The sequence below is a fragment of the Neoarius graeffei genome, chromosome 22 (assembly GCF_027579695.1).
Source record: "Neoarius graeffei isolate fNeoGra1 chromosome 22, fNeoGra1.pri, whole genome shotgun sequence".
In the NCBI taxonomy this organism is placed as follows: Eukaryota; Metazoa; Chordata; class Actinopteri; order Siluriformes; family Ariidae; genus Neoarius; species Neoarius graeffei.
Window position 1 is genome coordinate 41,993,076 of NC_083590.1, and position 27,327 is coordinate 42,020,402.

Here is a 27,327-nt window from a genome sequence, read left to right on the forward strand (position 1 = left end):
TTGTAAAACGTTTGCTTTATGCTCTGAAAAGGCGTTAAACAGTCTGACGGCGCTCCTGCGCTTGGAAAGCTGTTTTCATGCACTCGGAGACACAAAGTGTGTTTTCCCACTCTGAACAAGTGCATATCACAATACTATGTTGAAAACTCGTTTCAGACGTGCTTTTACAGTTAATGTGACAAATATGATGAAAATGTGTAAAAAGCTCCGAAACACGACAATCCATGCTTAGAAAGTTGTTAGATGTCGCATATGCTCGAATGCACTCATTTCACTCAAAATCAAGGTTCCTTGTCAAACGTTTGCTTTATGCTCGGAAAAGGCGTTAGAAACAGTCTGACGGCGCGCCTGCGCTTGGAAAGCTGTTTTCATGCACTCGGAGACACAAAGTGTGTTTTCCCACTCTGAACAAGTGCATATCACAATACTATGTTGAAAACTCGTTTCAGACGTGCTTTTACAGTTAATATGACAAATATGATGAAAATGTGTAAAAAGCTCCGTAACACGACAATCCATGCTTAGAAAGTTGTTAGATGTCGCATATGCTCGAATGCACTCAATTCTCTCAAAACCAGTGTTCCTTGTAAAACGTTTGCTTTATGCTCTGAAAAGGCGTTAAACAGTCTGACGGCGCTCCTGCGCTTGGAAAGCTGTTTTCATGCACTCGGAGACACAAAGTGTGTTTTCCCACTCTGAACAAGTGCATATCACAATACTATGTTGAAAACTCGTTTCAGACGTGCTTTTACAGTTAATATGACAAATATGATGAAAATGTGTAAAAAGCTCCGTAACACGACAATCCATGCTTAGAAAGTTGTTAGATGTCGCATATGCTCGAATGCACTCATTTCACTCAAAATCAAGGTTCCTTGTCAAACGTTTGCTTTATGCTCGGAAAAGGCGTTAGAAACAGTCTGACGGCGCGCCTGCGCTTGGAAAGCTGTTTTCATGCACTCGGAGACACAAAGTGTGTTTTCCCACTCTGAACAAGTGCATATCACAATACTATGTTGAAAACTCGTTTCAGACGTGCTTTTACAGTTAATATGACAAATATGATGAAAATGTGTAAAAAGCTCCGTAACACGACAATCCATGCTTAGAAAGTTGTTAGATGTCGCATATGCTCGAATGCACTCAATTCTCTCAAAACCAGTGTTCCTTGTAAAACGTTTGCTTTATGCTCTGAAAAGGCGTTAAACAGTCTGACGGCGCTCCTGCGCTTGGAAAGCTGTTTTCATGCACTCGGAGACACAAAGTGTGTTTTCCCACTCTGAACAAGTGCATATCACAATACTATGTTGAAAACTCGTTTCAGACGTGCTTTTACAGTTAATGTGACAAATATGATGAAAATGTGTAAAAAGCTCCGAAACACGACAATCCATGCTTAGAAAGTTGTTAGATGTCGCATATGCTCGAATGCACTCATTTCACTCAAAATCAAGGTTCCTTGTCAAACGTTTGCTTTATGCTCGGAAAAGGCGTTAGAAACAGTCTGAAGGCGCGCCTGCGCTTGGAAAGCTGTTTTCATGCACTCGGAGACACAAAGTGTGTTTTCCCACTCTGAACAAGTGCATATCACAATACTATGTTGAAAACTCGTTTCAGACGTGCTTTTACAGTTAATATGACAAATATGATGAAAATGTGTAAAAAGCTCCGTAACACGACAATCCATGCTTAGAAAGTTGTTAGATGTCGCATATGCTCGAATGCACTCAATTCTCTCAAAACCAGTGTTCCTTGTAAAACGTTTGCTTTATGCTCTGAAAAGGCGTTAAACAGTCTGACGGCGCTCCTGCGCTTGGAAAGCTGTTTTCATGCACTCGGAGACACAAAGTGTGTTTTCCCACTCTGAACAAGTGCATATCACAATACTATGTTGAAAACTCGTTTCAGACGTGCTTTTACAGTTAATATGACAAATATGATGAAAATGTGTAAAAAGCTCCGTAACACGACAATCCATGCTTAGAAAGTTGTTAGATGTCGCATATGCTCAATACCAGTGTTCCTTGTAAAACATTTGCTTTATGCTCTGAAAAGGCGTTAAACAGTCTGACGGCGCTCCTGCGCTTGGAAAGCTGTTTTCATGCACTCGGAGACACAAAGTGTGTTTTCCCACTCTGAACAAGTGCATATCACAATACTATGTTGAAAACTCGTTTCAGACGTGCTTTTACAGTTAATATGACAAATATGATGAAAATGTGTAAAAAGCTCCGTAACACGACAATCCATGCTTAGAAAGTTGTTAGATGTCGCATATGCTCGAATGCACTCATTTCACTCAAAATCAAGGTTCCTTGTCAAACGTTTGCTTTATGCTCGGAAAAGGCGTTAGAAACAGTCTGACGGCGCGCCTGCGCTTGGAAAGCTGTTTTCATGCACTCGGAGACACAAAGTGTGTTTTCCCACTCTGAACAAGTGCATATCACAATACTATGTTGAAAACTCGTTTCAGACGTGCTTTTACAGTTAATATGACAAATATGATGAAAATGTGTAAAAAGCTCCGTAACACGACAATCCATGCTTAGAAAGTTGTTAGATGTCGCATATGCTCGAATGCACTCAAAACCAGTGTTCCTTGTAAAACGTTTGCTTTATGCTCTGAAAAGGCGTTAAACAGTCTGACGGCGCTCCTGCGCTTGGAAAGCTGTTTTCATGCACTCGGAGACACAAAGTGTGTTTTCCCACTCTGAACAAGTGCATATCACAATACTATGTTGAAAACTCGTTTCAGACGTGCTTTTACAGTTAATATGACAAATATGATGAAAATGTGTAAAAAGCTCCGAAACACGACAATCCATGCTTAGAAAGTTGTTAGATGTCGCATATGCTCGAATGCACTCATTTCACTCAAAATCAAGGTTCCTTGTCAAACGTTTGCTTTATGCTCGGAAAAGGCGTTAGAAACAGTCTGACGGCGCGCCTGCGCTTGGAAAGCTGTTTTCATGCACTCGGAGACACAAAGTGTGTTTTCCCACTCTGAACAAGTGCATATCACAATACTATGTTGAAAACTCGTTTCAGACGTGCTTTTACAGTTAATATGACAAATATGATGAAAATGTGTAAAAAGCTCCGAAACACGACAATCCATGCTTAGAAAGTTGTTAGATGTCGCATATGCTCGAATGCACTCATTTCACTCAAAATCAAGGTTCCTTGTCAAACGTTTGCTTTATGCTCGGAAAAGGCGTTAGAAACAGTCTGACGGCGCGCCTGCGCTTGGAAAGCTGTTTTCATGCACTCGGAGACACAAAGTGTGTTTTCCCACTCTGAACAAGTGCATATCACAATACTATGTTGAAAACTCGTTTCAGACGTGCTTTTACAGTTAATATGACAAATATGATGAAAATGTGTAAAAAGCTCCGTAACACGACAATCCATGCTTAGAAAGTTGTTAGATGTCGCATATGCTCGAATGCACTCAATTCTCTCAAAACCAGTGTTCCTTGTAAAACGTTTGCTTTATGCTCTGAAAAGCCGTTAAACAGTCTGACGGCGCTCCTGCGCTTGGAAAGCTGTTTTCATGCACTCGGAGACACAAAGTGTGTTTTCCCACTCTGAACAAGTGCATATCACAATACTATGTTGAAAACTCGTTTCAGACGTGCTTTTACAGTTAATATGACAAATATGATGAAAATGTGTAAAAAGCTCCGAAACACGACAATCCATGCTTAGAAAGTTGTTAGATGTCGCATATGCTCGAATGCACTCATTTCACTCAAAATCAAGGTTCCTTGTCAAACGTTTGCTTTATGCTCGGAAAAGGCGTTAGAAACAGTCTGACGGCGCGCCTGCGCTTGGAAAGCTGTTTTCATGCACTCGGAGACACAAAGTGTGTTTTCCCACTCTGAACAAGTGCATATCACAATACTATGTTGAAAACTCGTTTCAGACGTGCTTTTACAGTTAATATGACAAATATGATGAAAATGTGTAAAAAGCTCCGAAACACGACAATCCATGCTTAGAAAGTTGTTAGATGTCGCATATGCTCGAATGCACTCATTTCACTCAAAATCAAGGTTCCTTGTCAAACGTTTGCTTTATGCTCGGAAAAGGCGTTAGAAACAGTCTGAAGGCGCGCCTGCGCTTGGAAAGCTGTTTTCATGCACTCGGAGACACAAAGTGTGTTTTCCCACTCTGAACAAGTGCATATCACAATACTATGTTGAAAACTCGTTTCAGACGTGCTTTTACAGTTAATATGACAAATATGATGAAAATGTGTAAAAAGCTCCGAAACACGACAATCCATGCTTAGAAAGTTGTTAGATGTCGCATATGCTCGAATGCACTCATTTCACTCAAAATCAAGGTTCCTTGTCAAACGTTTGCTTTATGCTCGGAAAAGGCGTTAGAAACAGTCTGAAGGCGCGCCTGCGCTTGGAAAGCTGTTTTCATGCACTCGGAGACACAAAGTGTGTTTTCCCACTCTGAACAAGTGCATATCACAATACTATGTTGAAAACTCGTTTCAGACGTGCTTTTACAGTTAATATGACAAATATGATGAAAATGTGTAAAAAGCTCCGTAACACGACAATCCATGCTTAGAAAGTTGTTAGATGTCGCATATGCTCGAATGCACTCAATTCTCTCAAAACCAGTGTTCCTTGTAAAACGTTTGCTTTATGCTCTGAAAAGGCGTTAAACAGTCTGACGGCGCTCCTGCGCTTGGAAAGCTGTTTTCATGCACTCGGAGACACAAAGTGTGTTTTCCCACTCTGAACAAGTGCATATCACAATACTATGTTGAAAACTCGTTTCAGACGTGCTTTTACAGTTAATATGACAAATATGATGAAAATGTGTAAAAAGCTCCGTAACACGACAATCCATGCTTAGAAAGTTGTTAGATGTCGCATATGCTCGAATGCACTCAATACCAGTGTTCCTTGTAAAACGTTTGCTTTATGCTCTGAAAAGGCGTTAAACAGTCTGACGGCGCTCCTGCGCTTGGAAAGCTGTTTTCATGCACTCGGAGACACAAAGTGTGTTTTCCCACTCTGAACAAGTGCATATCACAATACTATGTTGAAAACTCGTTTCAGACGTGCTTTTACAGTTAATATGACAAATATGATGAAAATGTGTAAAAAGCTCCGTAACACGACAATCCATGCTTAGAAAGTTGTTAGATGTCGCATATGCTCGAATGCACTCAATTCTCTCAAAACCAGTGTTCCTTGTAAAACGTTTGCTTTATGCTCTGAAAAGGCGTTAAACAGTCTGACGGCGCTCCTGCGCTTGGAAAGCTGTTTTCATGCACTCGGAGACACAAAGTGTGTTTTCCCACTCTGAACAAGTGCATATCACAATACTATGTTGAAAACTCGTTTCAGACGTGCTTTTACAGTTAATGTGACAAATATGATGAAAATGTGTAAAAAGCTCCGAAACACGACAATCCATGCTTAGAAAGTTGTTAGATGTCGCATATGCTCGAATGCACTCATTTCACTCAAAATCAAGGTTCCTTGTCAAACGTTTGCTTTATGCTCGGAAAAGGCGTTAGAAACAGTCTGACGGCGCGCCTGCGCTTGGAAAGCTGTTTTCATGCACTCGGAGACACAAAGTGTGTTTTCCCACTCTGAACAAGTGCATATCACAATACTATGTTGAAAACTCGTTTCAGACGTGCTTTTACAGTTAATATGACAAATATGATGAAAATGTGTAAAAAGCTCCGTAACACGACAATCCATGCTTAGAAAGTTGTTAGATGTCGCATATGCTCGAATGCACTCAATTCTCTCAAAACCAGTGTTCCTTGTAAAACGTTTGCTTTATGCTCTGAAAAGGCGTTAAACAGTCTGACGGCGCTCCTGCGCTTGGAAAGCTGTTTTCATGCACTCGGAGACACAAAGTGTGTTTTCCCACTCTGAACAAGTGCATATCACAATACTATGTTGAAAACTCGTTTCAGACGTGCTTTTACAGTTAATATGACAAATATGATGAAAATGTGTAAAAAGCTCCGTAACACGACAATCCATGCTTAGAAAGTTGTTAGATGTCGCATATGCTCGAATGCACTCATTTCACTCAAAATCAAGGTTCCTTGTCAAACGTTTGCTTTATGCTCGGAAAAGGCGTTAGAAACAGTCTGACGGCGCGCCTGCGCTTGGAAAGCTGTTTTCATGCACTCGGAGACACAAAGTGTGTTTTCCCACTCTGAACAAGTGCATATCACAATACTATGTTGAAAACTCGTTTCAGACGTGCTTTTACAGTTAATATGACAAATATGATGAAAATGTGTAAAAAGCTCCGTAACACGACAATCCATGCTTAGAAAGTTGTTAGATGTCGCATATGCTCGAATGCACTCAAAACCAGTGTTCCTTGTAAAACGTTTGCTTTATGCTCTGAAAAGGCGTTAAACAGTCTGACGGCGCTCCTGCGCTTGGAAAGCTGTTTTCATGCACTCGGAGACACAAAGTGTGTTTTCCCACTCTGAACAAGTGCATATCACAATACTATGTTGAAAACTCGTTTCAGACGTGCTTTTACAGTTAATATGACAAATATGATGAAAATGTGTAAAAAGCTCCGAAACACGACAATCCATGCTTAGAAAGTTGTTAGATGTCGCATATGCTCGAATGCACTCATTTCACTCAAAATCAAGGTTCCTTGTCAAACGTTTGCTTTATGCTCGGAAAAGGCGTTAGAAACAGTCTGACGGCGCGCCTGCGCTTGGAAAGCTGTTTTCATGCACTCGGAGACACAAAGTGTGTTTTCCCACTCTGAACAAGTGCATATCACAATACTATGTTGAAAACTCGTTTCAGACGTGCTTTTACAGTTAATATGACAAATATGATGAAAATGTGTAAAAAGCTCCGAAACACGACAATCCATGCTTAGAAAGTTGTTAGATGTCGCATATGCTCGAATGCACTCATTTCACTCAAAATCAAGGTTCCTTGTCAAACGTTTGCTTTATGCTCGGAAAAGGCGTTAGAAACAGTCTGAAGGCGCGCCTGCGCTTGGAAAGCTGTTTTCATGCACTCGGAGACACAAAGTGTGTTTTCCCACTCTGAACAAGTGCATATCACAATACTATGTTGAAAACTCGTTTCAGACGTGCTTTTACAGTTAATATGACAAATATGATGAAAATGTGTAAAAAGCTCCGAAACACGACAATCCATGCTTAGAAAGTTGTTAGATGTCGCATATGCTCGAATGCACTCATTTCACTCAAAATCAAGGCGCCTTGTCAAATGTTTGCTTTATGCTCGGAAAAGGCGTTAGAAACAGTCTGAAGGCGCGCCTGCGCTTGGAAAGCTGTTTTCATGCACTCGGAGACACAAAGTGTGTTTTCCCACTCTGAACAAGTGCATATCACAATACTATGTTGAAAACTCGTTTCAGACGTGCTTTTACAGTTAATATGACAAATATGATGAAAATGTGTAAAAAGCTCCGTAACACGACAATCCATGCTTAGAAAGTTGTTAGATGTCGCATATGCTCGAATGCACTCAATTCTCTCAAAACCAGTGTTCCTTGTAAAACGTTTGCTTTATGCTCTGAAAAGGCGTTAAACAGTCTGACGGCGCTCCTGCGCTTGGAAAGCTGTTTTCATGCACTCGGAGACACAAAGTGTGTTTTCCCACTCTGAACAAGTGCATATCACAATACTATGTTGAAAACTCGTTTCAGACGTGCTTTTACAGTTAATATGACAAATATGATGAAAATGTGTAAAAAGCTCCGTAACACGACAATCCATGCTTAGAAAGTTGTTAGATGTCGCATATGCTCGAATGCACTCATTTCACTCAAAATCAAGGTTCCTTGTCAAACGTTTGCTTTATGCTCGGAAAAGGCGTTAGAAACAGTCTGACGGCGCGCCTGCGCTTGGAAAGCTGTTTTCATGCACTCGGAGACACAAAGTGTGTTTTCCCACTCTGAACAAGTGCATATCACAATACTATGTTGAAAACTCGTTTCAGACGTGCTTTTACAGTTAATATGACAAATATGATGAAAATGTGTAAAAAGCTCCGTAACACGACAATCCATGCTTAGAAAGTTGTTAGATGTCGCATATGCTCGAATGCACTCATTTCACTCAAAATCAAGGTTCCTTGTCAAACGTTTGCTTTATGCTCGGAAAAGGCGTTAGAAACAGTCTGACGGCGCGCCTGCGCTTGGAAAGCTGTTTTCATGCACTCGGAGACACAAAGTGTGTTTTCCCACTCTGAACAAGTGCATATCACAATACTATGTTGAAAACTCGTTTCAGACGTGCTTTTACAGTTAATATGACAAATATGATGAAAATGTGTAAAAAGCTCCGTAACACGACAATCCATGCTTAGAAAGTTGTTAGATGTCGCATATGCTCGAATGCACTCAATTCTCTCAAAACCAGTGTTCCTTGTAAAACGTTTGCTTTATGCTCTGAAAAGGCGTTAAACAGTCTGACGGCGCTCCTGCGCTTGGAAAGCTGTTTTCATGCACTCGGAGACACAAAGTGTGTTTTCCCACTCTGAACAAGTGCATATCACAATACTATGTTGAAAACTCGTTTCAGACGTGCTTTTACAGTTAATGTGACAAATATGATGAAAATGTGTAAAAAGCTCCGAAACACGACAATCCATGCTTAGAAAGTTGTTAGATGTCGCATATGCTCGAATGCACTCATTTCACTCAAAATCAAGGTTCCTTGTCAAACGTTTGCTTTATGCTCGGAAAAGGCGTTAGAAACAGTCTGACGGCGCGCCTGCGCTTGGAAAGCTGTTTTCATGCACTCGGAGACACAAAGTGTGTTTTCCCACTCTGAACAAGTGCATATCACAATACTATGTTGAAAACTCGTTTCAGACGTGCTTTTACAGTTAATATGACAAATATGATGAAAATGTGTAAAAAGCTCCGTAACACGACAATCCATGCTTAGAAAGTTGTTAGATGTCGCATATGCTCGAATGCACTCAATTCTCTCAAAACCAGTGTTCCTTGTAAAACGTTTGCTTTATGCTCTGAAAAGGCGTTAAACAGTCTGACGGCGCTCCTGCGCTTGGAAAGCTGTTTTCATGCACTCGGAGACACAAAGTGTGTTTTCCCACTCTGAACAAGTGCATATCACAATACTATGTTGAAAACTCGTTTCAGACGTGCTTTTACAGTTAATATGACAAATATGATGAAAATGTGTAAAAAGCTCCGTAACACGACAATCCATGCTTAGAAAGTTGTTAGATGTCGCATATGCTCGAATGCACTCATTTCACTCAAAATCAAGGTTCCTTGTCAAACGTTTGCTTTATGCTCGGAAAAGGCGTTAGAAACAGTCTGACGGCGCGCCTGCGCTTGGAAAGCTGTTTTCATGCACTCGGAGACACAAAGTGTGTTTTCCCACTCTGAACAAGTGCATATCACAATACTATGTTGAAAACTCGTTTCAGACGTGCTTTTACAGTTAATATGACAAATATGATGAAAATGTGTAAAAAGCTCCGTAACACGACAATCCATGCTTAGAAAGTTGTTAGATGTCGCATATGCTCGAATGCACTCAAAACCAGTGTTCCTTGTAAAACGTTTGCTTTATGCTCTGAAAAGGCGTTAAACAGTCTGACGGCGCTCCTGCGCTTGGAAAGCTGTTTTCATGCACTCGGAGACACAAAGTGTGTTTTCCCACTCTGAACAAGTGCATATCACAATACTATGTTGAAAACTCGTTTCAGACGTGCTTTTACAGTTAATATGACAAATATGATGAAAATGTGTAAAAAGCTCCGAAACACGACAATCCATGCTTAGAAAGTTGTTAGATGTCGCATATGCTCGAATGCACTCATTTCACTCAAAATCAAGGTTCCTTGTCAAACGTTTGCTTTATGCTCGGAAAAGGCGTTAGAAACAGTCTGACGGCGCGCCTGCGCTTGGAAAGCTGTTTTCATGCACTCGGAGACACAAAGTGTGTTTTCCCACTCTGAACAAGTGCATATCACAATACTATGTTGAAAACTCGTTTCAGACGTGCTTTTACAGTTAATATGACAAATATGATGAAAATGTGTAAAAAGCTCCGAAACACGACAATCCATGCTTAGAAAGTTGTTAGATGTCGCATATGCTCGAATGCACTCATTTCACTCAAAATCAAGGTTCCTTGTCAAACGTTTGCTTTATGCTCGGAAAAGGCGTTAGAAACAGTCTGAAGGCGCGCCTGCGCTTGGAAAGCTGTTTTCATGCACTCGGAGACACAAAGTGTGTTTTCCCACTCTGAACAAGTGCATATCACAATACTATGTTGAAAACTCGTTTCAGACGTGCTTTTACAGTTAATATGACAAATATGATGAAAATGTGTAAAAAGCTCCGAAACACGACAATCCATGCTTAGAAAGTTGTTAGATGTCGCATATGCTCGAATGCACTCAATTCTCTCAAAACCAGTGTTCCTTGTAAAACGTTTGCTTTATGCTCTGAAAAGGCGTTAAACAGTCTGACGGCGCTCCTGCGCTTGGAAAGCTGTTTTCATGCACTCGGAGACACAAAGTGTGTTTTCCCACTCTGAACAAGTGCATATCACAATACTATGTTGAAAACTCGTTTCAGACGTGCTTTTACAGTTAATATGACAAATATGATGAAAATGTGTAAAAAGCTCCGTAACACGACAATCCATGCTTAGAAAGTTGTTAGATGTCGCATATGCTCAATACCAGTGTTCCTTGTAAAACATTTGCTTTATGCTCTGAAAAGGCGTTAAACAGTCTGACGGCGCGCCTGCGCTTGGAAAGCTGTTTTCATGCACTCGGAGACACAAAGTGTGTTTTCCCACTCTGAACAAGTGCATATCACAATACTATGTTGAAAACTCGTTTCAGACGTGCTTTTACAGTTAATATGACAAATATGATGAAAATGTGTAAAAAGCTCCGTAACACGACAATCCATGCTTAGAAAGTTGTTAGATGTCGCATATGCTCGAATGCACTCAATTCTCTCAAAACCAGTGTTCCTTGTAAAACGTTTGCTTTATGCTCTGAAAAGGCGTTAAACAGTCTGACGGCGCTCCTGCGCTTGGAAAGCTGTTTTCATGCACTCGGAGACACAAAGTGTGTTTTCCCACTCTGAACAAGTGCATATCACAATACTATGTTGAAAACTCGTTTCAGACGTGCTTTTACAGTTAATATGACAAATATGATGAAAATGTGTAAAAAGCTCCGTAACACGACAATCCATGCTTAGAAAGTTGTTAGATGTCGCATATGCTCGAATGCACTCAATGCACTCAAAACCAGTGTTCCTTGTAAAACGTTTGCTTTATGCTCTGAAAAGGCGTTAAACAGTCTGACGGCGCTCCTGCGCTTGGAAAGCTGTTTTCATGCACTCGGAGACACAAAGTGTGTTTTCCCACTCTGAACAAGTGCATATCACAATACTATGTTGAAAACTCGTTTCAGACGTGCTTTTACAGTTAATATGACAAATATGATGAAAATGTGTAAAAAGCTCCGAAACACGACAATCCATGCTTAGAAAGTTGTTAGATGTCGCATATGCTCGAATGCACTCATTTCACTCAAAATCAAGGTTCCTTGTCAAACGTTTGCTTTATGCTCGGAAAAGGCGTTAGAAACAGTCTGACGGCGCGCCTGCGCTTGGAAAGCTGTTTTCATGCACTCGGAGACACAAAGTGTGTTTTCCCACTCTGAACAAGTGCATATCACAATACTATGTTGAAAACTCGTTTCAGACGTGCTTTTACAGTTAATATGACAAATATGATGAAAATGTGTAAAAAGCTCCGAAACACGACAATCCATGCTTAGAAAGTTGTTAGATGTCGCATATGCTCGAATGCACTCATTTCACTCAAAATCAAGGTTCCTTGTCAAACGTTTGCTTTATGCTCGGAAAAGGCGTTAGAAACAGTCTGAAGGCGCGCCTGCGCTTGGAAAGCTGTTTTCATGCACTCGGAGACACAAAGTGTGTTTTCCCACTCTGAACAAGTGCATATCACAATACTATGTTGAAAACTCGTTTCAGACGTGCTTTTACAGTTAATATGACAAATATGATGAAAATGTGTAAAAAGCTCCGAAACACGACAATCCATGCTTAGAAAGTTGTTAGATGTCGCATATGCTCGAATGCACTCATTTCACTCAAAATCAAGGTTCCTTGTCAAACGTTTGCTTTATGCTCGGAAAAGGCGTTAGAAACAGTCTGAAGGCGCGCCTGCGCTTGGAAAGCTGTTTTCATGCACTCGGAGACACAAAGTGTGTTTTCCCACTCTGAACAAGTGCATATCACAATACTATGTTGAAAACTCGTTTCAGACGTGCTTTTACAGTTAATATGACAAATATGATGAAAATGTGTAAAAAGCTCCGTAACACGACAATCCATGCTTAGAAAGTTGTTAGATGTCGCATATGCTCGAATGCACTCAATTCTCTCAAAACCAGTGTTCCTTGTAAAACGTTTGCTTTATGCTCTGAAAAGGCGTTAAACAGTCTGACGGCGCTCCTGCGCTTGGAAAGCTGTTTTCATGCACTCGGAGACACAAAGTGTGTTTTCCCACTCTGAACAAGTGCATATCACAATACTATGTTGAAAACTCGTTTCAGACGTGCTTTTACAGTTAATATGACAAATATGATGAAAATGTGTAAAAAGCTCCGTAACACGACAATCCATGCTTAGAAAGTTGTTAGATGTCGCATATGCTCGAATGCACTCATTTCACTCAAAATCAAGGTTCCTTGTCAAACGTTTGCTTTATGCTCGGAAAAGGCGTTAGAAACAGTCTGACGGCGCGCCTGCGCTTGGAAAGCTGTTTTCATGCACTCGGAGACACAAAGTGTGTTTTCCCACTCTGAACAAGTGCATATCACAATACTATGTTGAAAACTCGTTTCAGACGTGCTTTTACAGTTAATATGACAAATATGATGAAAATGTGTAAAAAGCTCCGTAACACGACAATCCATGCTTAGAAAGTTGTTAGATGTCGCATATGCTCGAATGCACTCAATTCTCTCAAAACCAGTGTTCCTTGTAAAACGTTTGCTTTATGCTCTGAAAAGGCGTTAAACAGTCTGACGGCGCTCCTGCGCTTGGAAAGCTGTTTTCATGCACTCGGAGACACAAAGTGTGTTTTCCCACTCTGAACAAGTGCATATCACAATACTATGTTGAAAACTCGTTTCAGACGTGCTTTTACAGTTAATGTGACAAATATGATGAAAATGTGTAAAAAGCTCCGAAACACGACAATCCATGCTTAGAAAGTTGTTAGATGTCGCATATGCTCGAATGCACTCATTTCACTCAAAATCAAGGTTCCTTGTCAAACGTTTGCTTTATGCTCGGAAAAGGCGTTAGAAACAGTCTGACGGCGCGCCTGCGCTTGGAAAGCTGTTTTCATGCACTCGGAGACACAAAGTGTGTTTTCCCACTCTGAACAAGTGCATATCACAATACTATGTTGAAAACTCGTTTCAGACGTGCTTTTACAGTTAATATGACAAATATGATGAAAATGTGTAAAAAGCTCCGTAACACGACAATCCATGCTTAGAAAGTTGTTAGATGTCGCATATGCTCGAATGCACTCAATTCTCTCAAAACCAGTGTTCCTTGTAAAACGTTTGCTTTATGCTCTGAAAAGGCGTTAAACAGTCTGACGGCGCTCCTGCGCTTGGAAAGCTGTTTTCATGCACTCGGAGACACAAAGTGTGTTTTCCCACTCTGAACAAGTGCATATCACAATACTATGTTGAAAACTCGTTTCAGACGTGCTTTTACAGTTAATATGACAAATATGATGAAAATGTGTAAAAAGCTCCGTAACACGACAATCCATGCTTAGAAAGTTGTTAGATGTCGCATATGCTCGAATGCACTCATTTCACTCAAAATCAAGGTTCCTTGTCAAACGTTTGCTTTATGCTCGGAAAAGGCGTTAGAAACAGTCTGACGGCGCGCCTGCGCTTGGAAAGCTGTTTTCATGCACTCGGAGACACAAAGTGTGTTTTCCCACTCTGAACAAGTGCATATCACAATACTATGTTGAAAACTCGTTTCAGACGTGCTTTTACAGTTAATATGACAAATATGATGAAAATGTGTAAAAAGCTCCGTAACACGACAATCCATGCTTAGAAAGTTGTTAGATGTCGCATATGCTCGAATGCACTCAAAACCAGTGTTCCTTGTAAAACGTTTGCTTTATGCTCTGAAAAGGCGTTAAACAGTCTGACGGCGCTCCTGCGCTTGGAAAGCTGTTTTCATGCACTCGGAGACACAAAGTGTGTTTTCCCACTCTGAACAAGTGCATATCACAATACTATGTTGAAAACTCGTTTCAGACGTGCTTTTACAGTTAATATGACAAATATGATGAAAATGTGTAAAAAGCTCCGTAACACGACAATCCATGCTTAGAAAGTTGTTAGATGTCGCATATGCTCGAATGCACTCATTTCACTCAAAATCAAGGTTCCTTGACAAACGTTTGCTTTATGCTCGGAAAAGGCGTTAGAAACAGTCTGAAGGCGCGCCTGCGCTTGGAAAGCTGTTTTCATGCACTCGGAGACACAAAGTGTGTTTTCCCACTCTGAACAAGTGCATATCACAATACTATGTTGAAAACTCGTTTCAGACGTGCTTTTACAGTTAATATGACAAATATGATGAAAATGTGTAAAAAGCTCCGTAACACGACAATCCATGCTTAGAAAGTTGTTAGATGTCGCATATGCTCGAATGCACTCAAAACCAGTGTTCCTTGTAAAACGTTTGCTTTATGCTCTGAAAAGGCGTTAAACAGTCTGACGGCGCTCCTGCGCTTGGAAAACTGTTTTCATGCACTCGGAGACACAAAGTGTGTTTTCCCACTCTGAACAAGTGCATATCACAATACTATGTTGAAAACTCGTTTCAGACGTGCTTTTACAGTTAATATGACAAATATGATGAAAATGTGTAAAAAGCTCCGAAACACGACAATCCATGCTTAGAAAGTTGTTAGATGTCGCATATGCTCGAATGCACTCATTTCACTCAAAATCAAGGTTCCTTGTCAAACGTTTGCTTTATGCTCGGAAAAGGCGTTAGAAACAGTCTGAAGGCGCTCCTGCGCTTGGAAAGCTGTTTTCATGCACTCGGAGACACAAAGTGTGTTTTCCCACTCTGAACAAGTGCATATCACAATACTATGTTGAAAACTCGTTTCAGACGTGCTTTTACAGTTAATATGACAAATATGATGAAAATGTGTAAAAAGCTCCGTAACACGACAATCCATGCTTAGAAAGTTGTTAGATGTCGCATATGCTCGAATGCACTCATTTCACTCAAAATCAAGGTTCCTTGTCAAACGTTTGCTTTATGCTCGGAAAAGGCGTTAGAAACAGTCTGACGGCGCGCCTGCGCTTGGAAAGCTGTTTTCATGCACTCGGAGACACAAAGTGTGTTTTCCCACTCTGAACAAGTGCATATCACAATACTATGTTGAAAACTCGTTTCAGACGTGCTTTTACAGTTAATATGACAAATATGATGAAAATGTGTAAAAAGCTCCGTAACACGACAATCCATGCTTAGAAAGTTGTTAGATGTCGCATATGCTCGAATGCACTCAAAACCAGTGTTCCTTGTAAAACGTTTGCTTTATGCTCTGAAAAGGCGTTAAACAGTCTGACGGCGCTCCTGCGCTTGGAAAGCTGTTTTCATGCACTCGGAGACACAAAGTGTGTTTTCCCACTCTGAACAAGTGCATATCACAATACTATGTTGAAAACTCGTTTCAGACGTGCTTTTACAGTTAATGTGACAAATATGATGAAAATGTGTAAAAAGCTCCGTAACACGACAATCCATGCTTAGAAAGTTGTTAGATGTCGCATATGCTCGAATGCACTCATTTCACTCAAAATCAAGGTTCCTTGTCAAACGTTTGCTTTATGCTCGGAAAAGGCGTTAGAAACAGTCTGACGGCGCGCCTGCGCTTGGAAAGCTGTTTTCATGCACTCGGAGACACAAAGTGTGTTTTCCCACTCTGAACAAGTGCATATCACAATACTATGTTGAAAACTCGTTTCAGACGTGCTTTTACAGTTAATATGACAAATATGATGAAAATGTGTAAAAAGCTCCGTAACACGACAATCCATGCTTAGAAAGTTGTTAGATGTCGCATATGCTCGAATGCACTCAATTCTCTCAAAACCAGTGTTCCTTGTAAAACGTTTGCTTTATACTCTGAAAAGGCGTTAAACAGTCTCACGGCGCTCCTGCGCTTGGAAAGCTGTTTTCATGCACTCGGAGACACAAAGTGTGTTTTCCCACTCTGAACAAGTGCATATCACAATACTATGTTGAAAACTCGTTTCAGACGTGCTTTTACAGTTAATGTGACAAATATGATGAAAATGTGTAAAAAGCTCCGAAACACGACAATCCATGCTTAGAAAGTTGTTAGATGTCGCATATGCTCGAATGCACTCATTTCACTCAAAATCAAGGTTCCTTGTCAAACGTTTGCTTTATGCTCGGAAAAGGCGTTAGAAACAGTCTGACGGCGCGCCTGCGCTTGGAAAGCTGTTTTCATGCACTCGGAGACACAAAGTGTGTTTTCCCACTCTGAACAAGTGCATATCACAATACTATGTTGAAAACTCGTTTCAGACGTGCTTTTACAGTTAATATGACAAATATGATGAAAATGTGTAAAAAGCTCCGTAACACGACAATCCATGCTTAGAAAGTTGTTAGATGTCGCATATGCTCGAATGCACTCAATTCTCTCAAAACCAGTGTTCCTTGTAAAACGTTTGCTTTATGCTCTGAAAAGGCGTTAAACAGTCTGACGGCGCTCCTGCGCTTGGAAAGCTGTTTTCATGCACTCGGAGACACAAAGTGTGTTTTCCCACTCTGAACAAGTGCATATCACAATACTATGTTGAAAACTCGTTTCAGACGTGCTTTTACAGTTAATATGACAAATATGATGAAAATGTGTAAAAAGCTCCGTAACACGACAATCCATGCTTAGAAAGTTGTTAGATGTCGCATATGCTCGAATGCACTCATTTCACTCAAAATCAAGGTTCCTTGTCAAACGTTTGCTTTATGCTCGGAAAAGGCGTTAGAAACAGTCTGACGGCGCGCCTGCGCTTGGAAAGCTGTTTTCATGCACTCGGAGACACAAAGTGTGTTTTCCCACTCTGAACAAGTGCATATCACAATACTATGTTGAAAACTCGTTTCAGACGTGCTTTTACAGTTAATATGACAAATATGATGAAAATGTGTAAAAAGCTCCGTAACACGACAATCCATGCTTAGAAAGTTGTTAGATGTCGCATATGCTCGAATGCACTCAAAACCAGTGTTCCTTGTAAAACGTTTGCTTTATGCTCTGAAAAGGCGTTAAACAGTCTGACGGCGCTCCTGCGCTTGGAAAGCTGTTTTCATGCACTCGGAGACACAAAGTGTGTTTTCCCACTCTGAACAAGTGCATATCACAATACTATGTTGAAAACTCGTTTCAGACGTGCTTTTACAGTTAATATGACAAATATGATGAAAATGTGTAAAAAGCTCCGTAACACGACAATCCATGCTTAGAAAGTTGTTAGATGTCGCATATGCTCGAATGCACTCATTTCACTCAAAATCAAGGTTCCTTGACAAACGTTTGCTTTATGCTCGGAAAAGGCGTTAGAAACAGTCTGAAGGCGCGCCTGCGCTTGGAAAGCTGTTTTCATGCACTCGGAGACACAAAGTGTGTTTTCCCACTCTGAACAAGTGCATATCACAATACTATGTTGAAAACTCGTTTCAGACGTGCTTTTACAGTTAATATGACAAATATGATGAAAATGTGTAAAAAGCTCCGTAACACGACAATCCATGCTTAGAAAGTTGTTAGATGTCGCATATGCTCGAATGCACTCAAAACCAGTGTTCCTTGTAAAACGTTTGCTTTATGCTCTGAAAAGGCGTTAAACAGTCTGACGGCGCTCCTGCGCTTGGAAAACTGTTTTCATGCACTCGGAGACACAAAGTGTGTTTTCCCACTCTGAACAAGTGCATATCACAATACTATGTTGAAAACTCGTTTCAGACGTGCTTTTACAGTTAATATGACAAATATGATGAAAATGTGTAAAAAGCTCCGAAACACGACAATCCATGCTTAGAAAGTTGTTAGATGTCGCATATGCTCGAATGCACTCATTTCACTCAAAATCAAGGTTCCTTGTCAAACGTTTGCTTTATGCTCGGAAAAGGCGTTAGAAACAGTCTGAAGGCGCTCCTGCGCTTGGAAAGCTGTTTTCATGCACTCGGAGACACAAAGTGTGTTTTCCCACTCTGAACAAGTGCATATCACAATACTATGTTGAAAACTCGTTTCAGACGTGCTTTTACAGTTAATATGACAAATATGATGAAAATGTGTAAAAAGCTCCGTAACACGACAATCCATGCTTAGAAAGTTGTTAGATGTCGCATATGCTCGAATGCACTCAATTCTCTCAAAACCAGTGTTCCTTGTAAAACGTTTGCTTTATGCTCTGAAAAGGCGTTAAACAGTCTGACGGCGCTCCTGCGCTTGGAAAGCTGTTTTCATGCACTCGGAGACACAAAGTGTGTTTTCCCACTCTGAACAAGTGCATATCACAATACTATGTTGAAAACTCGTTTCAGACGTGCTTTTACAGTTAATGTGACAAATATGATGAAAATGTGTAAAAAGCTCCGTAACACGACAATCCATGCTTAGAAAGTTGTTAGATGTCGCATATGCTCGAATGCACTCATTTCACTCAAAATCAAGGTTCCTTGTCAAACGTTTGCTTTATGCTCGGAAAAGGCGTTAGAAACAGTCTGACGGCGCGCCTGCGCTTGGAAAGCTGTTTTCATGCACTCGGAGACACAAAGTGTGTTTTCCCACTCTGAACAAGTGCATATCACAATACTATGTTGAAAACTCGTTTCAGACGTGCTTTTACAGTTAATATGACAAATATGATGAAAATGTGTAAAAAGCTCCGTAACACGACAATCCATGCTTAGAAAGTTGTTAGATGTCGCATATGCTCGAATGCACTCATTTCACTCAAAATCAAGGTTCCTTGTCAAACGTTTGCTTTATGCTCGGAAAAGGCGTTAGAAACAGTCTGACGGCGCGCCTGCGCTTGGAAAGCTGTTTTCATGCACTCGGAGACACAAAGTGTGTTTTCCCACTCTGAACAAGTGCATATCACAATACTATGTTGAAAACTCGTTTCAGACGTGCTTTTACAGTTAATATGACAAATATGATGAAAATTTGTAAAAAGCTCCGTAACACGACAATCCATGCTTAGAAAGTTGTTAGATGTCGCATATGCTCGAATGCACTCAATTCTCTCAAAACCAGTGTTCCTTGTAAAACGTTTGCTTTATGCTCTGAAAAGGCGTTAAACAGTCTGACGGCGCTCCTGCGCTTGGAAAGCTGTTTTCATGCACTCGGAGACACAAAGTGTGTTTTCCCACTCTGAACAAGTGCATATCACAATACTATGTTGAAAACTCGTTTCAGACGTGCTTTTACAGTTAATGTGACAAATATGATGAAAATGTGTAAAAAGCTCCGAAACACGACAATCCATGCTTAGAAAGTTGTTAGATGTCGCATATGCTCGAATGCACTCATTTCACTCAAAATCAAGGTTCCTTGTCAAACGTTTGCTTTATGCTCGGAAAAGGCGTTAGAAACAGTCTGACGGCGCGCCTGCGCTTGGAAAGCTGTTTTCATGCACTCGGAGACACAAAGTGTGTTTTCCCACTCTGAACAAGTGCATATCACAATACTATGTTGAAAACTCGTTTCAGACGTGCTTTTACAGTTAATATGACAAATATGATGAAAATGTGTAAAAAGCTCCGTAACACGACAATCCATGCTTAGAAAGTTGTTAGATGTCGCATATGCTCGAATGCACTCAATTCTCTCAAAACCAGTGTTCCTTGTAAAACGTTTGCTTTATGCTCTGAAAAGGCGTTAAACAGTCTGACGGCGCTCCTGCGCTTGGAAAGCTGTTTTCATGCACTCGGAGACACAAAGTGTGTTTTCCCACTCTGAACAAGTGCATATCACAATACTATGTTGAAAACTCGTTTCAGACGTGCTTTTACAGTTAATATGACAAATATGATGAAAATGTGTAAAAAGCTCCGTAACACGACAATCCATGCTTAGAAAGTTGTTAGATGTCGCATATGCTCGAATGCACTCAATTCTCTCAAAACCAGTGTTCCTTGTAAAACGTTTGCTTTATGCTCTGAAAAGGCGTTAAACAGTCTGACGGCGCTCCTGCGCTTGGAAAGCTGTTTTCATGCACTCGGAGACACAAAGTGTGTTTTCCCACTCTGAACAAGTGCATATCACAATACTATGTTGAAAACTCGTTTCAGACGTGCTTTTACAGTTAATATGACAAATATGATGAAAATGTGTAAAAAGCTCCGTAACACGACAATCCATGCTTAGAAAGTTGTTAGATGTCGCATATGCTCGAATGCACTCATTTCACTCAAAATCAAGGTTCCTTGTCAAACGTTTGCTTTATGCTCGGAAAAGGCGTTAGAAACAGTCTGACGGCGCGCCTGCGCTTGGAAAGCTGTTTTCATGCACTCGGAGACACAAAGTGTGTTTTCCCACTCTGAACAAGTGCATATCACAATACTATGTTGAAAACTCGTTTCAGACGTGCTTTTACAGTTAATATGACAAATATGATGAAAATGTGTAAAAAGCTCCGTAACACGACAATCCATGCTTAGAAAGTTGTTAGATGTCGCATATGCTCGAATGCACTCATTTCACTCAAAATCAAGGTTCCTTGTCAAACGTTTGCTTTATGCTCGGAAAAGGCGTTAGAAACAGTCTGACGGCGCGCCTGCGCTTGGAAAGCTGTTTTCATGCACTCGGAGACACAAAGTGTGTTTTCCCACTCTGAACAAGTGCATATCACAATACTATGTTGAAAACTCGTTTCAGACGTGCTTTTACAGTTAATATGACAAATATGATGAAAATGTGTAAAAAGCTCCGTAACACGACAATCCATGCTTAGAAAGTTGTTAGATGTCGCATATGCTCGAATGCACTCATTTCACTCAAAATCAAGGTTCCTTGTCAAACGTTTGCTTTATGCTCGGAAAAGGCGTTAGAAACAGTCTGACGGCGCGCCTGCGCTTGGAAAGCTGTTTTCATGCACTCGGAGACACAAAGTGTGTTTTCCCACTCTGAACAAGTGCATATCACAATACTATGTTGAAAACTCGTTTCAGACGTGCTTTTACAGTTAATATGACAAATATGATGAAAATGTGTAAAAAGCTCCGTAACACGACAATCCATGCTTAGAAAGTTGTTAGATGTCGCATATGCTCGAATGCACTCAATTCTCTCAAAACCAGTGTTCCTTGTAAAACGTTTGCTTTATGCTCTGAAAAGGCGTTAAACAGTCTGACGGCGCTCCTGCGCTTGGAAAGCTGTTTTCATGCACTCGGAGACACAAAGTGTGTTTTCCCACTCTGAACAAGTGCATATCACAATACTATGTTGAAAACTCGTTTCAGACGTGCTTTTACAGTTAATGTGACAAATATGATGAAAATGTGTAAAAAGCTCCGAAACACGACAATCCATGCTTAGAAAGTTGTTAGATGTCGCATATGCTCGAATGCACTCATTTCACTCAAAATCAAGGTTCCTTGTCAAACGTTTGCTTTATGCTCGGAAAAGGCGTTAGAAACAGTCTGACGGCGCGCCTGCGCTTGGAAAGCTGTTTTCATGCACTCGGAGACACAAAGTGTGTTTTCCCACTCTGAACAAGTGCATATCACAATACTATGTTGAAAACTCGTTTCAGACGTGCTTTTACAGTTAATATGACAAATATGATGAAAATGTGTAAAAAGCTCCGTAACACGACAATCCATGCTTAGAAAGTTGTTAGATGTCGCATATGCTCGAATGCACTCAATTCTCTCAAAACCAGTGTTCCTTGTAAAACGTTTGCTTTATGCTCTGAAAAGGCGTTAAACAGTCTGACGGCGCTCCTGCGCTTGGAAAGCTGTTTTCATGCACTCGGAGACACAAAGTGTGTTTTCCCACTCTGAACAAGTGCATATCACAATACTATGTTGAAAACTCGTTTCAGACGTGCTTTTACAGTTAATATGACAAATATGATGAAAATGTGTAAAAAGCTCCGTAACACGACAATCCATGCTTAGAAAGTTGTTAGATGTCGCATATGCTCGAATGCACTCATTTCACTCGAAATCAAGGTTCCTTGTCAAACGTTTGCTTTATGCTCGGAAAAGGCGTTAGAAACAGTCTGACGGCGCGCCTGCGCTTGGAAAGCTGTTTTCATGCACTCGGAGACACAAAGTGTGTTTTCCCACTCTGAACAAGTGCATATCACAATACTATGTTGAAAACTCGTTTCAGACGTGCTTTTACAGTTAATATGACAAATATGATGAAAATGTGTAAAAAGCTCCGAAACACGACAATCCATGCTTAGAAAGTTGTTAGATGTCGCATATGCTCGAATGCACTCATTTCACTCAAAATCAAGGTTCCTTGTCAAACGTTTGCTTTATGCTCGGAAAAGGCGTTAGAAACAGTCTGAAGGCGCGCCTGCGCTTGGAAAGCTGTTTTCATGCACTCGGAGACACAAAGTGTGTTTTCCCACTCTGAACAAGTGCATATCACAATACTATGTTGAAAACTCGTTTCAGACGTGCTTTTACAGTTAATATGACAAATATGATGAAAATGTGTAAAAAGCTCCGTAACACGACAATCCATGCTTAGAAAGTTGTTAGATGTCGCATATGCTCGAATGCACTCAATTCTCTCAAAACCAGTGTTCCTTGTAAAACGTTTGCTTTATGCTCTGAAAAGGCGTTAAACAGTCTGACGGCGCTCCTGCGCTTGGAAAGCTGTTTTCATGCACTCGGAGACACAAAGTGTGTTTTCCCACTCTGAACAAGTGCATATCACAATACTATGTTGAAAACTCGTTTCAGACGTGCTTTTACAGTTAATATGACAAATATGATGAAAATGTGTAAAAAGCTCCGTAACACGACAATCCATGCTTAGAAAGTTGTTAGATGTCGCATATGCTCGAATGCACTCAATACCAGTGTTCCTTGTAAAACGTTTGCTTTATGCTCTGAAAAGGCGTTAAACAGTCTGACGGCGCTCCTGCGCTTGGAAAGCTGTTTTCATGCACTCGGAGACACAAAGTGTGTTTTCCCACTCTGAACAAGTGCATATCACAATACTATGTTGAAAACTCGTTTCAGACGTGCTTTTACAGTTAATATGACAAATATGATGAAAATGTGTAAAAAGCTCCACACGACAATCCATGCTTAGAAAGTTGTTAGATGTCGCATATGCTCGAATGCACTCAATTCTCTCAAAACCAGTGTTCCTTGTAAAACGTTTGCTTTATGCTCTGAAAAGGCGTTAAACAGTCTGACGGCGCTCCTGCGCTTGGAAAGCTGTTTTCATGCACTCGGAGACACAAAGTGTGTTTTCCCACTCTGAACAAGTGCATATCACAATACTATGTTGAAAACTCGTTTCAGACGTGCTTTTACAGTTAATGTGACAAATATGATGAAAATGTGTAAAAAGCTCCGTAACACGACAATCCATGCTTAGAAAGTTGTTAGATGTCGCATATGCTCGAATGCACTCATTTCACTCAAAATCAAGGTTCCTTGTCAAACGTTTGCTTTATGCTCGGAAAAGGCGTTAGAAACAGTCTGACGGCGCGCCTGCGCTTGGAAAGCTGTTTTCATGCACTCGGAGACACAAAGTGTGTTTTCCCACTCTGAACAAGTGCATATCACAATACTATGTTGAAAACTCGTTTCAGACGTGCTTTTACAGTTAATATGACAAATATGATGAAAATGTGTAAAAAGCTCCGTAACACGACAATCCATGCTTAGAAAGTTGTTAGATGTCGCATATGCTCGAATGCACTCAATTCTCTCAAAACCAGTGTTCCTTGTAAAACGTTTGCTTTATGCTCTGAAAAGGCGTTAAACAGTCTGACGGCGCTCCTGCGCTTGGAAAGCTGTTTTCATGCACTCGGAGACACAAAGTGTGTTTTCCCACTCTGAACAAGTGCATATCACAATACTATGTTGAAAACTCGTTTCAGACGTGCTTTTACAGTTAATATGACAAATATGATGAAAATGTGTAAAAAGCTCCGTAACACGACAATCCATGCTTAGAAAGTTGTTAGATGTCGCATATGCTCGAATGCACTCAATTCTCTCAAAACCAGTGTTCCTTGTAAAACGTTTGCTTTATGCTCTGAAAAGGCGTTAAACAGTCTGACGGCGCTCCTGCGCTTGGAAAGCTGTTTTCATGCACTCGGAGACACAAAGTGTGTTTTCCCACTCTGAACAAGTGCATATCACAATACTATGTTGAAAACTCGTTTCAGACGTGCTTTTACAGTTAATATGACAAATATGATGAAAATGTGTAAAAAGCTCCGTAACACGACAATCCATGCTTAGAAAGTTGTTAGATGTCGCATATGCTCGAATGCACTCATTTCACTCAAAATCAAGGTTCCTTGTCAAACGTTTGCTTTATGCTCGGAAAAGGCGTTAGAAACAGTCTGACGGCGCGCCTGCGCTTGGAAAGCTGTTTTCATGCACTCGGAGACACAAAGTGTGTTTTCCCACTCTGAACAAGTGCATATCACAATACTATGTTGAAAACTCGTTTCAGACGTGCTTTTACAGTTAATATGACAAATATGATGAAAATGTGTAAAAAGCTCCGTAACACGACAATCCATGCTTAGAAAGTTGTTAGATGTCGCATATGCTCAATACCAGTGTTCCTTGTAAAACATTTGCTTTATGCTCTGAAAAGGCGTTAAACAGTCTGACGGCGCTCCTGCGCTTGGAAAACTGTTTTCATGCACTCGGAGACACAAAGTGTGTTTTCCCACTCTGAACAAGTGCATATCACAATACTATGTTGAAAACTCGTTTCAGACGTGCTTTTACAGTTAATATGACAAATATGATGAAAATGTGTAAAAAGCTCCGAAACACGACAATCCATGCTTAGAAAGTTGTTAGATGTCGCATATGCTCGAATGCACTCATTTCACTCAAAATCAAGGTTCCTTGTCAAACGTTTGCTTTATGCTCGGAAAAGGCGTTAGAAACAGTCTGAAGGCGCTCCTGCGCTTGGAAAGCTGTTTTCATGCACTCGGAGACACAAAGTGTGTTTTCCCACTCTGAACAAGTGCATATCACAATACTGTGTTGAAAACTCGTTTCAGACGTGCTTTTACAGTTAATATGACAAATATGATGAAAATGTGTAAAAAGCTCCGTAACACGACAATCCATGCTTAGAAAGTTGTTAGATGTCGCATATGCTCGAATGCACTCAATTCTCTCAAAACCAGTGTTCCTTGTAAAACGTTTGCTTTATGCTCTGAAAAGGCGTTAAACAGTCTGACGGCGCTCCTGCGCTTGGAAAGCTGTTTTCATGCACTCGGAGACACAAAGTGTGTTTTCCCACTCTGAACAAGTGCATATCACAATACTATGTTGAAAACTCGTTTCAGACGTGCTTTTACAGTTAATGTGACAAATATGATGAAAATGTGTAAAAAGCTCCGTAACACGACAATCCATGCTTAGAAAGTTGTTAGATGTCGCATATGCTCGAATGCACTCATTTCACTCAAAATCAAGGTTCCTTGTCAAACGTTTGCTTTATGCTCGGAAAAGGCGTTAGAAACAGTCTGACGGCGCGCCTGCGCTTGGAAAGCTGTTTTCATGCACTCGGAGACACAAAGTGTGTTTTCCCACTCTGAACAAGTGCATATCACAATACTATGTTGAAAACTCGTTTCAGACGTGCTTTTACAGTTAATATGACAAATATGATGAAAATGTGTAAAAAGCTCCGTAACACGACAATCCATGCTTAGAAAGTTGTTAGATGTCGCATATGCTCGAATGCACTCATTTCACTCAAAATCAAGGTTCCTTGTCAAACGTTTGCTTTATGCTCGGAAAAGGCGTTAGAAACAGTCTGACGGCGCGCCTGCGCTTGGAAAGCTGTTTTCATGCACTCGGAGACACAAAGTGTGTTTTCCCACTCTGAACAAGTGCATATCACAATACTATGTTGAAAACTCGTTTCAGACGTGCTTTTACAGTTAATATGACAAATATGATGAAAATTTGTAAAAAGCTCCGTAACACGACAATCCATGCTTAGAAAGTTGTTAGATGTCGCATATGCTCGAATGCACTCAATTCTCTCAAAACCAGTGTTCCTTGTAAAACGTTTGCTTTATGCTCTGAAAAGGCGTTAAACAGTCTGACGGCGCTCCTGCGCTTGGAAAGCTGTTTTCATGCACTCGGAGACACAAAGTGTGTTTTCCCACTCTGAACAAGTGCATATCACAATACTATGTTGAAAACTCGTTTCAGACGTGCTTTTACAGTTAATGTGACAAATATGATGAAAATGTGTAAAAAGCTCCGAAACACGACAATCCATGCTTAGAAAGTTGTTAGATGTCGCATATGCTCGAATGCACTCATTTCACTCAAAATCAAGGTTCCTTGTCAAACGTTTGCTTTATGCTCGGAAAAGGCGTTAGAAACAGTCTGACGGCGCGCCTGCGCTTGGAAAGCTGTTTTCATGCACTCGGAGACACAAAGTGTGTTTTCCCACTCTGAACAAGTGCATATCACAATACTATGTTGAAAACTCGTTTCAGACGTGCTTTTACAGTTAATATGACAAATATGATGAAAATGTGTAAAAAGCTCCGTAACACGACAATCCATGCTTAGAAAGTTGTTAGATGTCGCATATGCTCGAATGCACTCAATTCTCTCAAAACCAGTGTTCCTTGTAAAACGTTTGCTTTATGCTCTGAAAAGGCGTTAAACAGTCTGACGGCGCTCCTGCGCTTGGAAAGCTGTTTTCATGCACTCGGAGACACAAAGTGTGTTTTCCCACTCTGAACAAGTGCATATCACAATACTATGTTGAAAACTCGTTTCAGACGTGCTTTTACAGTTAATATGACAAATATGATGAAAATGTGTAAAAAGCTCCGTAACACGACAATCCATGCTTAGAAAGTTGTTAGATGTCGCATATGCTCGAATGCACTCATTTCACTCAAAATCAAGGTTCCTTGTCAAACGTTTGCTTTATGCTCG